Genomic DNA, 13328 nt, shown 5'->3' on the forward strand with positions numbered 1-13328 from the left:
AACTTTGTTGTCTTCTAACCAACACAGAGATAGAGAGAGGGACAGATCTTCCATTTGCTCCTTCACTCCCCAAATGCCTATAATAGCTGGGCTGAAGCCAAGATCCCAGAACCAGATCAACTCTCCCACACGGGTGGCAGGGACCCAAGTACTTGAGCCATCACCTGCTGCCTCTTAGGGTGGCCATTAGCAGGAAGCTGGAATGAGAAGCAGGGCCATAATTCAAACCCGGCCCTTGGATGTAGAATGTACATGTCCTAGGCAACCTCTTAACTGTTGAGCCAAACATGCACCACAATGCAGTCATCTTTATGAAAACCACTCAATTATTTTTAAAAAATGAAAAAATATTTTTGAAGAGCTCTTGGGGAAAAGGCCACATTGCACACAACTGTAATATCCCTTATATATCTAGCACAATTTTTTTTTCCTCAGTGTTGGCACAGAATGAAATTTCTTTGGTCAAACTGTTTTTGTAAAAATGCTTATTTTTATCTATTTGAAAGGCAGAGCTAGAGAAGGAGCGGGGGGGGGGAGATAGTCCATCCACTGGTTCAATTCCCAAATACCTGCAACAGCCAGAGCTGGGCCAGACTGAAGTCAGAAATCTGAAACCCCATCTGGGTTTCCCACATAGATGGCAGAAACCCAAGCAATTAACCTATCCTTTGTTGTCTCCCTGGAGGCATTAGCAGGAAGTTGGATCGACAGCAGAGGAGCCAGAATCCAAACCCACACGCCAACGTGGAATGCCACTGTCCCAAGAGACAGCTGAACCGTCTGCACCACAGTGTCCACCCATGGTTAAATTCTTGATGCAATGCTTAGCTTACTTCTAGAAGTCACACAAATCTGTATCGTTAGTAACTGCCGTCATACTAATGTGGTGAATACTTTTACTACAAGAGGCACATGGAAGCCAAATATGAAAGAGCACATATTTACATCTCCCACCAAGATTTGCACACTCAGGGACAAATCTCATTAAGAGAATGACAGGCAACATCATGTGCCATGTTTGAACTTTTGTGTTTTTTTTTTTTTACTTTAACTCCACAATGTAATTGAATTTTGAAAAATTAAATATTAGTATAATGTAACTCCACTGGAAAAATAAAAGCCATTACAGGTCTACTCTAAGCTTAGAATCAACAAAAATGACAAGTATAGTAGCCTTGACACAATCATCAGAGTAACCCATTAAACTGTGGTCTTTGGATGAGCTGTATGAGTCATAGCTATGCCTCTTCCCCTGCGATTAGAAAAGGGTAGCTACTGGCTCTCTGCCTGCTCATGTGAGCAAGCTACTTGGAGTGTGAGGGTCCTGAGTGTTGGAGCTGGAAGAAGGGGAGCGGTGCAGAAATCGCAAATCTCAAGAGTGACGGGAGGGAGAGCTGGGAAAAACAGAATGGATAAATCAGGCACTGAGCTCTTAGGAAAAATATTAAGGTGCTGTTCCTCAGGTGAGATTTCTGACACAGCAGAATCTAACTGGGACCAGAGAAACAACGAAGACTGTCAGATGATTTAAGATACGAATGAGTGATAGGGAACCCTTTCCGCATGTTGAAAATCAAACTGGGGACCGCCCTGTGGTGTAGCTGGTAAAGTCACCACATGCAGCGCCGGCATCCCAGGTGGGCTCTGCTTCCCATCCAGCTCTCTGCTATGGCCTGGGAAAGCAGTAGAAGATGGCCCAAGTCCTTGGGCCCTGTGTGAGAGACCCGGGAGAAGCTCCTGGCTCCTGGCTTTGGATGGGCACAGCTCCGGCCGTTGTGGCCAATTGGGGAGTGAACCAGCGGATGGAAGACCTCTCTCTTTCTCTTCCTCTCCTTCTCTCTCTGTGTAACTCTGACTTTCAAATAAATAAATAAATCTTAAAAAAAAATCAAGCTATACACAGACCAAAACATATGCCCTACACAATCCCCAAAAAGCATTGAGGAAAAACTACTAACACTCAACCTGAGGAAACATTATGCCAACAACATACAAGTCTTCTAAGTCAAAAATATGTCTCTGAGTATGCCCCATGGATCTGCTGCTACGTTACCAGCTACCTCCCTGTTGACCAAACACGACCATTTTCATATGTCTCACCATTTTGTGTGTCAGGAAATTGATCAGTGATTTCTCTACTCCTTGTGTCATCTAGCGAGGTCACCTGATTACACACAGCTGACAGATGAGACAGTCTGGAGGGTCCAGGGCAGATGTATCCACCAGGCCTAATGTTGATGGCCACAGCGGGAAGAATGGAGTCAGCTGGAACTGCCAACCAGAACACTCAAGCAATGCCTCTCCCTAGGACAGTTTCCGGGTAATCAAACCACTTATGTGGTGGCTGGCTTCCCTGGGGCAAGGGTTCCAAGAGTCTTAGCACGTAGTATTCCCAATCCAAGATACCACTTCTGCCCATTGGTCAAGCACAATGGAGGCCTAACCAGATTCTAAAGGAGAGAATTGGAGTTCACATCTAAATGTAAGGAGTAGACAAGAGAAACAAGTGAGGTGACCCCAACAAATCCCTTGACGTTCTGCCTAGAGGTTCTTCCCAGACATTATTTTGTGGAGGAGGAATCCAAGCAGAACACAATGGTGTTGATGAGCCAAGAAGGCAGAGACTGAATTTAGGGAAGGCAGAGGCAACTGAAAACTGCAAGACAAAGTACAAAAGAAAGAGGGAAACAATGTAGAAGAGTCCTTGATATCTGCATAAAGGCCCCTTAAAACATTGGCTGAGGGGCCAGCACTGTGGCATAGTGGTTTAAGCTGCTGCCTGCATGCCAGCATCCCATATGGGAGCCGGTTCAAGTCCAAGTTGCTGTGCTTCTGATCCAGCTCCCTGCTAATGTGCCTGGAAAAGCAACAGAAAATGGCCCAAATATTTGGGTCCTTGTACCCATGTGGGAGACCTGGAAGAAGCTCTGGGTTCCTGGCTCCAGTGGTTGAAGCCAACTGGGGAGTGAATGAGCAGATGGAAGACATCTCTTCCTCTCTCTCTCTAACTCTGCCTTTCAAATAAAATAAATCTTTTTTTTTAGATTGTATTTATTTATTTTAAAGACAGAGCTACAGAGAGAGGTAGGGACAGAGAGAAAGAGGTCTTCCATTCTCTGGTTCACTCCCTAAATGGCCACAATGGTTGGAGCTGGGCTGATTCAAAGCCAGGAGCCAGGAGCTTCTTCAGGGTCTCCCAGGTAGATGCAGGGGCCCAAGCACTTGGACCATCTTCTACTGTGTTTTTCCAGGCCATTAGCATGGAGCTGGATCAAAAGAGGACTAGCCAGGACACAAACTAGTGCCTATAGGGGATGCTGGCACCATAGGCAGAGGCTTAACTTACTGCACCACAGCTCCAGCCCTGATAAAATAAATCTTTAAAAAACAAACAAAAAAAATTGGTTGACCTGATGTTGTGGCCATCTGGGAAGTAAACCAGCAGTTGGAAGATGGATCTCTCCCTCTCTCTCCCACTCCCTCCCTCCATTCCTCCTTCTCTCTGCCTTTGAAATAAAGTAAATAAATCTTTTTAAAATTTTATTTAAGTTATACAAGCTTCATATATTTCATATATACAGATTTAGGAACATAGTGATACTTCCCCCTCACCCTCCCTCCCACCCAAGCTCCAACCCTTCTTCCTCTTCCCTCTTAATTTTTACAAAGATGTATTTTCAGTTTACTTAATGATTGTATAGTTAACCTTACACTGAGTAAAAGAGTTCAACATATAGTATGGAAAAAACAAAAAACTCACTGTTCCTCAACAGAAGAGACAAGGGTTGTAAACAATCATTGAATCTCAAAATGTCCATTTCACTCCTAAATATTGCATATTAGGTACTCTATTATCTACTGCGAGCCATGGAAAACATATGATATCTGTCTTTTTGGAACTGGCTAAAATAAATAAATTTTTAACCAAAAAACTGGCTGAATACTAAGGTCCAAAGGCAAGGACTCCATCATATTTGGTAAACTAAAACTGTAGGAAAAGGACAACTACCAGGGATTTGCAGGATGAACAACTGCTAGACATATCAGAAACATAGGGGCAATTTTGCCTGCCAGGAGACAATAATATAGAGGTAATTTTTGATGATCACAACCAGTGTGGAAGGGAGGATTTGGAGCTGTTCTTTGTATCTTGTAGCCAGAGATGAGAATCAAAATCCTACAATTCCCATCACAGCTCTGCAAAATAAAAAAGAATTGTGGGCCGGCGCCGTGGCTCACTAGGCTCATCCTCCACCTTGCGGCACCAGCACACCGGGTTCTAGTCCCGGTCAGGGCGCCGGATTCTGTCCCGGTTGCCCCTCTTCCAGGCCAGCTCTCTGCTGTGGCCAGGGAGTGCAGTGGAGGATGGCCCAAGTGCTTGGGCCCTGCACCCCATGGGAGACCAGGAGAAGTACCTGGCTCCTGCCCTCGGATCAGCGCGGTGCGCCGGCTGCAGGGCACCGGCCGCAGCGGCCATTGGAGGGTGAACCAACGGCAAAGGAAGACCTTTCTCTCTGTCTCTCTCTCTCACTGTCCACTCTGCCTGTCAAAAAAAAAAAAAAAATTGTGTGGTTGCAGATGCAAATAGTCCTGTGGATGATGAACCCCTATTAGAGTAGTGAGGCTAGTTTAGACCTAACCTAAGAAAGCTTCAAACTGAGTCAGAAAAAATTTCAGCATTCTTTAAAGGAAGCAACAGAATTAAAGGAAGGCAACAAAATTCAAATTATTTTTAATTTTTTAAGAAGATTTACTTATTTGAATGGTGGCATGATAGAGAGAGAGAGAGAGAGAGAGAGATCTTCCTTTCCCTGGTCCATACATTAAATGATCGCAATGGCCAAGGCTGGGCCAAGATGAAGCCAGGAGCCCAGAGTTCCTTCCGGATCTCCCGTGTGTGGCAGGATCCAAAAGTACTTGGGCCATCATTCACTACTTTCCTAGGCACATTAGAAAGAAGCTGAATCAGAGACAGCGTATTTGGGACCTGAGTCATTGCACCAACATGAGATGTCATCATTCCAAGCAGCAGCTTAACCTACTGAGCCATGACACCAGTGAGACAGTTTTTTAAGTGTAGTTACAATATACAACATCAGAACAAAAATCTCCGGGGGTGGGCATTGTGGTGCAGTGGGTTAAGCTACCACTTAGGGTGCACACATCCCATATCAGAATGCCTGGTTTGAGAACTGGCTAATCTATGCTTCAGATCCAGCTTCCTGCCAATGTGTCCAGGAGGCAGCAGATGGTGGTGAAGTACTTGGGTTCCTGCCACCCCTGTGGGAGACCTGGATGGAGTTCCTGGCTCTTGGCTTTGTACTGGTCTAGCCTGGGATGCTTTGAGCATTTAGGGAGTGAAGCAGTGGATGGAATATCTCTTCCTTCCCCCAACTCTTTGTCATTCTTTCAAATAAATAAATAAATACACCTGGAAAAGAATTTCTTAATGTACAAGGGCTAGAAAATAAAACCCAAAACCAGAGTCTATAGAAACACACAGAAATGACAGAGATGGTGGACAGAGAACTTACAAATATTTTCAAGGTCTTTAACAATGGAAACAAAGAAACAGAGCTAAACTGAATTTTAAGGAGCTAAAATATATACTATCTGTAAGTTTTGTTGAATGACTTTAAAAGATTAAAATTTGTAGGACAAATTATACAAGGAAAACTAAATAAGACACTTCTAGGAGAAATTAAAGAAGATCTAAATAATGGAGAGAGAGAATAGGTGCGTAAGGAAACTCAATATTGTTATGAGGTAAATTTACTCCAACTGACCTATTGATTCAGTGAAATTGTAATCAAAACACCAGAAGATTTTTTTCCTAGAAATTGACTATGATGAATTACAAAAAATCTAGAATAGTTACAATGAATTTGAAAAGAACAAAATTGTGGGCAGGTGTTTTGGTATACTGGACAAATGCCACTGGAGATACCCACAGCCCATACCAGAGTGTCTGGGTTTCAGTTCCAGCTTTGTCACCAGTTAGTTTCCTGCTAATATACCCCTTAGGAGGCAGCAGATGATGGCTCAGACTTCCCCAAAGAATCTGTATTAAACACATTGTAAGATGCTCAACATAATTAGGCATTAGGAAAATGCAGATTAAAATTATATGACAGGAGCCGGCGATGTAGCTCAATGGGTTAAAGCCTGTGTCTGCAGTGCCAGCATCCCATATGGGCACCAGTTCAAGTCCCAGCTGTTCCACTTCCAATCCAGCTCTCTGCTATGGCCTGGGAAAGCAGAAGATGGCCCAAGTGCTTGGGCCCCTGCACCTGTGTGGGAGACTCAGAAGAAGCTCCAGTTCCTGGCTTTGGATAGTCCCAGCTCCAACCATTGCAGCCATTTGGGGAGTGAACCAGCAGATGGAAGACCTCTCTCTCTCTCTGCCTCTGCCTCTCTGTAACTCTGCCTTTCAAGTAAATAAATAAATCTTAAAAAAAAAAAAAAAAAAACCTATATGACAGGGGCTTGTGTTGTGGTGTAGTGGGTAAAGCCACCACCTGTGATGCCAGCATCCCATATAGGCACTGGTTCATGTCCCAGTTGCTCTACTTCTGATCCATCTCCCTGCTAATGGTCTGGGAAAAGCAGTGGAAGATGGCCCAAATGTTAGGGCCCCTAACACCCACCTATAAGACCCGACTGAAGCTCTTGGCTTCAGCTGGGCCCAGTGTTGGCTGTTGTAGCCATCTGGAGAGTGAACCGGAAGATGAAAGTTATCTCTCTCTCTCTCTCTCTCTCTCTCTCTCTGCCTATCCCTCTCTCTGTGTAACTCTGACTTTCAAATAAACAAAAGTATCTTAAAAAAAAAAACAACTAATGATATACCACCACATACCCATTGGAATGGCTAGAATTGAAGGACTAACCATATTTACAGTTGAGGTGAGGATTTGGGCAAAAGAGTACTTATAGACGCTGCTGATAGGAATGAGGCCAATAAAACCACTTTGGAAAATAGTTTGGGAGTTTATTAAAAGTTAAACATACATCTACCATACGTCCCAACCATTCTACTCATTAAAATTTATGCACAAAAAATGAAAGCACATGTATATAAAAGACTTATACACAAATCTTAATAGCATCTCTATTTCTAATATTTCCAACCACCCAAATTTGGAAATGACCCAATATTGCATACAATGGAATACTTCCAAGCAAAAAAAAAGGAGTGAGTTATTGATGTATGGTCATATAAAAACATGGATGAATGTCAAAAAATACAAGTTATATTGGGTAAAGGGAGTTAGAGCAAATGAGTAAATTCTGTATGATTCTATTTCTACAAAATTCTATAAAATTTAAATATATCTTTAATTGGAAAAAACAAATCAGTGGTTGGCTGTGAACTGGTAGTAGTAGGTAGAAGGAATTTTAAAGGCATATGAGAAGTTTTCCTTTGAGTGGTGAATACTTCCTTAATTGTGGTAATAGTTTCCTGGATATACACACATTTCAGAACTCACCCGGATTATGCATTTAAATACATGTAGTTTATTGAATGTTAATTATACTTCAATAAAACTATTGAAAATGTAAGAAACATCAGCCAAAATAGTTTTCTAAATCTGATGAAAATGTGTAAACATTCATTTTCACAAAGCTCAATAAACTCCAAACAGATTAACACAGAGAAACAGACTACCAGGATCCTTTAACCAAGGAAGGCATTGTTGGCCCATCTCTGCGTGTTCTATCAGCAGACAGCCTCTAGCTTTGAGACCTGCAGGCATGGCCTCAACAACAGAGTTGCCTCACCCGAGGTTATGGAATTCAGCAGGGACCCACCTCTTAGGATTGATCTTGTTATCTAGAACTCCCCAGGGGCCCAGGCCCTGTTGGACCTTCTAGAACCTCTGCTGGGTCCTCATCACAGCCTGAGGACTCCCTCTGTCCAGTTTCTACTTAACTTGTCACCTCTCCATGGGTGTTAAGCTCGTGGCTACTTTCTATTAAGCAATCTGAGCACTAACCTTTGTCTCAGAATCAGTTTCCCAGAGAACTCAACCTGATATAGCAAGACCTATGATAATCACATTGCTGTAATCCAAAGACAAAGGGAAAAAAACCCTAAAAGCAGAGATGAAAGACACATCACTTGACTTCCTTGCATAAACACTGCAAGCAGATAGACAATGGAGCAACATCTTCAATGTTTAAAGAAAAAAATAATGTGTCAAATGGGAATTCTACATCCAGTGAAAATATCTTTCCAAAATGAAGGTGAAGGGCTGGCGCTGTGGTGTAGTAGGCTAAGCCTCTGCCTGCAGTGCTGGCATCCCATATGGGCACCAGTTCATGTCTTGGCTGCTCCTCTTCTGATCCAGTTTTCTGCTGATGGCCTGGGAAAGCAGTGGAAGATGGCCCAAGTGCTTGGGCCCCTGCACCCATGTGGGAGACCTGGAAGAAGCTCCTGGCTCCTGACTTCAGATCAGCACAACTCTGGCCGTTGTGGCCATTTGGGGAGTAAACCAGCAGGTGAAAGACCTTTCTCTCTGTCTCTTCCTCTCTCTGTCTATAATTCTGCCTCTCAAATAAATAAATAAAATATTTTAAAAAAAAATGAAGGTGAAGTGGTGGGCTTGTACTGCAATGGGCTGAGCCACTACTTGGGATACCTGTATCTCACGTTGGGTGCCTGATTCCAACCCTGCTTCCTGCCATGAGCCTAGGAGGAAACAGTTGGTGGTCCAGGAATTTGAATCCCTGTCACCCACGTGGGAGATCCAGATGGAGTTCCTAGCTCTTGGCTTCAGCCTGGCCCAGCTCTGGCTGTTGCAGGCATTTGGGGAGTAAAACAGCAGAAGATCTCTCTTTTTGGCTGTTCCTCTGTCTGCCTTTCAAGTAAATACAACATATATATGGTAAAGATCTCTTCATAAATCGGATTATATTCCACCAGCAGATCTAAACTACAAGAAATGACGAAGGAATTCTTTAGGTGGAAAAAAATGACATGAGATGGAAGGCATGAAGAGTGGGAGATGTACACACATATGTATTTTAAGATGTTTTAAAAATTTATTTATTTGAGAGGTAGAGTTACAGGGGGGGGGGGGGAGGAGAGAAAGGTCTTCTATCCAATGGTTCACTCCCCAAATGGCCACAACGGTTGAGCTGGGCTGAACTGAAGCCAGGAACCAAGAGCTTCTTCCGGGTCTCCCACGTAGGTGCAGCACTTGGGCCATCTGTTGCTGCTTTCCCAGGCCATAAGCAGAGAGCTGGACTGGAAGAGGAGCAGCTGAGACATGAACTGGTCCCCATATGGGATGCTGGTGCCACCACAGCACTGGCCTCGAAGAAAGAATATATTTTAAGACCAATATAAAAAACTTGCTTTTAATTTCTAAAGATGACTATTATTTAACACACAAATAATAATGAAGTATTCCAGAGTTTAAAACATATGTAACATGTATGATACCAGTAGTAACAAAAGACAGGAGAAAAGTAAGAAAGGTATATACAGTTGGGTGTTCACATATGCAGTAGCCACCTCCTAAGACACCCCTCAATCATCTTCACCTTTTGAGATTCATGCCATTGTATAGTACCCTCCCACACTCAATCAGCAGTCATACCAAATCCTATACACACTATTTTTCCTATGCATATATACTTATGATAGCATTTAATTTATAATTAGGCACAGTAAAAGATTAACAACAATAATAAAATAGGATAGTTATAACAATATACTGTAGAATAAAAGTTATGTGAACATGGTATCTCTCTTTTACTCTCAAAATAGCCTATTCTACTTGTAGATCTTAGCCAACTCAGTATAACCTTATTAATTTGAGAATTTTCACCTTTTCACTTATAGAGACTTTTTTAAAAAAAGATTTACCTATTTATTTGAAAGAGTTGGGTGTGGGGGAGAGAGAGAGAGAGAGAGAGAGGATCTTCCATCAGCTAGTTCACTCCCCAGATGGCCACAATAGCCAAGACTGAGTCAGGTTGCAACCAGAAACCCAAAGTTTCTTCTGGGTCTCCCATGTGGGTGACAGGGGCCCAAACAGTTGGGTCATCCTCAGCTGCTTCCTAGGGAAATTAGCAGGGAGCTGGATTGGAAGTGGAGCATCCGGGTCTTGAACTGGTGTTCATATGGGATGCCAGAGTCACAGGTGCTGGCTTTACCTGTTCTGCCACATTGCCAGCCCCTGTAGGAGGACTTTGCAGCTCCTCTGTGGCATATCCAGATTGCCTCCTTCATTAAAGTCTAAAGGTGCTAGTGCACTTTGGGGCTATTATTAAGTAAAATGAGGGCTATTTGAATACAAGCGTTGTGTGATACAACACAGTTAATCTGACAACCTACTCAGCTATTAAGTGACCAGCAGGGAGGCAGCATATACAGCACAGATACACAGGACAAAGGATGATTGATGTTCTGTCAGGACAAGGTAGAATGGCCCGAGATTTCATCACTCCACAAAGAACAGCATGCAACGTAAAGTTTATTATTTATTTCTGGAATTTCCCTTTTAGTATTTTTGGGCCACAGTTCACCACAGGTAACTGAAACCACAGAAAGCAAAATCACAAATGAGAGTGGACGACTGCTCTACAGAAAGGATTCTGTGTCACTTAAAAAATGTTTTCATTTGAGAGGTAGAGGGAGGTCCCATGTGCTGACTCGTTCTCCAAATGCCTGCAACAGCGAGGACTGAGAGAAGCCAAAGCTGGGCACCGGAACTCAGTCCAGGTCCTCCACCCACTGGAGCCATCACCTGCTGCCTCCCAGGAGCTGCATGATGGGAGGCTGGAACTGAGAGCTGGAGCCAGAAATGCAACCCAGACCCTCAGATGTTGATGTGGGCATCTTAGCCATCACTTTTCTTTTCAAAGATTTATTTATTTATTCAAAAGGCAGAGAGAGGCAGAGGTAGAGAGAGAAGTCTCCCATCAGCTGGTTTACTCCCCAAATGGCCACAATGGCAGTAGCTGGGCCAATTCAAAGCCAGGAGCCAGGAGCTTCTCCTGGGTCTCCCACACAGGTGCAGGGGCCCAAGGACTTGGGCCATCTTCTACTGCTTTCCCAGGCCATAGCAGCAAGCTGAGAAAAAGCTGGATCCAAACAGGAGCGGCCAGGACATGAACCGGCAGCCATATGGGATGCCGGCACTGCAGGCGGCAGCCTTCCCGGCAATGCCACAGCACTGGTCCCTTAACTGTCACTTTTGAAGTTAAATTATAGAAGCTATTATGTTTGTAATAATTGCTCCAAGGGAAGCCTGTCCGCAGATCATGAAGACAGTAAGCTATGTAATGTGAACCCTATGTGGAAGAACCACGGGCTCACAACAGGACCAGGCTCCGTCTTGCCAGCCGTGTACATGCGGCACCTCAGCTGCATTTCCTCCGCCCTGATAAAGCTTTCAGAAGACTGCAGCCCCAGATGATCTCTTAACCGCAACCTCACGATAGACCCCAACGTGGAAACACTCAGCTAAGCCATCTGCAATTTCCTGACCCACAGAAACTGTGAGAACATTTTTTAAAATGTCTTCTGTTGTTCTAAGCTACTAAATTTGGATGTAATTTCTTAATAGGTAACTAATACAGATTTTTGAACCCTGAAATGTATTATAGTGAAGTTAATCTTAAGTAATATGAGCAGCTAGCTAAACAATCCCTATAAGGCTATTGTCTTTGTGTCTAGCGCTGGAACTTGAACTCTGCAGGCAGGCAGTTGGAAAAAAAAAATACTTGGAGGAAGTAAAGACTAATTGAAACCCACTAGCACAAGCTAGGTGGGACAAGAAGTTGTGCCAGTCTCTCTGCACCTCCACATTTAATAAAGAATATTCTGCAAGCCAGGCTGTCACCCTTTGTCAGGGAGCTAAACACACAGCTGACCAAGAGTCAGAGAAGCTGCTGCAGACGTCTGGAGGTAAAGGAAGCAGCTGCATGCCTGGCTATTGCCCCAGATCAACAGCGTGAGCCACCAGAGAACTGACAACACAAAGGAGCTGCGACTACACCTGGTGACCCTGCCTGACCTTCTGAAAATCAAAGCAAGAGGGCTGTTGCTTCACTTCTGACAGATCTCAGTCAGAAATCTCTATGGTCCACCAAAACCAGAACACAGGAGGAAGGAAATTCTGGGACACAGTTCCATCGAGCCAAGTTGGTACATTAGAAAACACGACATATCAAACAAGGAGGAATGTAATATTATGTAAAGGTAGACCATGAGATTAAAGATATGTGTGCAAGCCTACAAAATTTACAAAAATAAAACCCAAAAAAGTAGAAAATATGAAGTGGAAAACTAAAATATCCTCAATTAATTCACAAGAAGAGAGGAGAAGAAATTAAAAAATAAAGTATAAATAGAAAACTAGAAGGGAGTTGGTATTTTTTCTATACAACCTGTTGTACCAATAACTACATAAATGTTCCAATACATCAGGCACATATATTAAAAGTATATTAAAAAGAGCAAGTTGATAAATGAAGGGGCCAGCGTTGTGTTGTGGATAAAGCCGCCACCTGCAATGCCAGCATCCAATATGGGTGCCAGTTCACATCCTGCCTGCTCCACCTCCTATCCGGCTCCCTAGTAATGCACCAGGCAAAGCAGTGGAAGATGGCCCAAGTGCTTCAGCCCCTGCATCCATGTGGGAGACCTGGAAGAAGCTCCTGGCTCCTGGCTTCAGCCTGGCCCAGTTGCAGACTTCACAGCCATCTAGGAAGTAGACCGGCAGATGGAAGATCTCTCTCTCTCTCTCTCGATCTCTCTCTCTCTCTCTCTTTGTGTCTCTCTGTCTCTCACTGTAACTCTGCCTTTCAAATAAATATTTTTAAAAATTAAATATAAGCATAAAAACTTTTGTTAAAAAAAGGATTTATTTATTTATTTATTTGAGAGTTACAGAGTATGAGATCTTCCATTCACTGGTTCACTCCCCAGATGACCACAACGGCCAAGGCTGACGAGCTGAAGCCAGAAGACAGGAGCTTCATCTGGGTCTTCCAGGTGGGTAGCAGGGGCCCAAACTCTTGGGCCATCTTCTGCTGCTTTTCTCAGGCCGTTTGCAGAGAGCTGGATCAGAAGTGGAGCAGCTGGGACATGAGCCAGTACCCACATGGGATGTCAGCATTGTAGGCAGTGGCTTTACTCACTATACCGCAATGCCAGCACCCAACTTTCATCTTAAAAATGAAAACAAATTTTGTCTCTGAAATTCAAAAGACAAGATAAATATGGAATAGGTTCAGTCACATAGATTAAATCAGCAAGCTACAAAATAAAGTGTTTATTACCCCAGGAACACATAGCAATATCAAATTTTATGATA

This window comes from Oryctolagus cuniculus, chromosome 4 (genome assembly GCF_964237555.1).
Source record: "Oryctolagus cuniculus chromosome 4, mOryCun1.1, whole genome shotgun sequence".
Taxonomy (NCBI): domain Eukaryota; kingdom Metazoa; phylum Chordata; class Mammalia; order Lagomorpha; family Leporidae; genus Oryctolagus; species Oryctolagus cuniculus.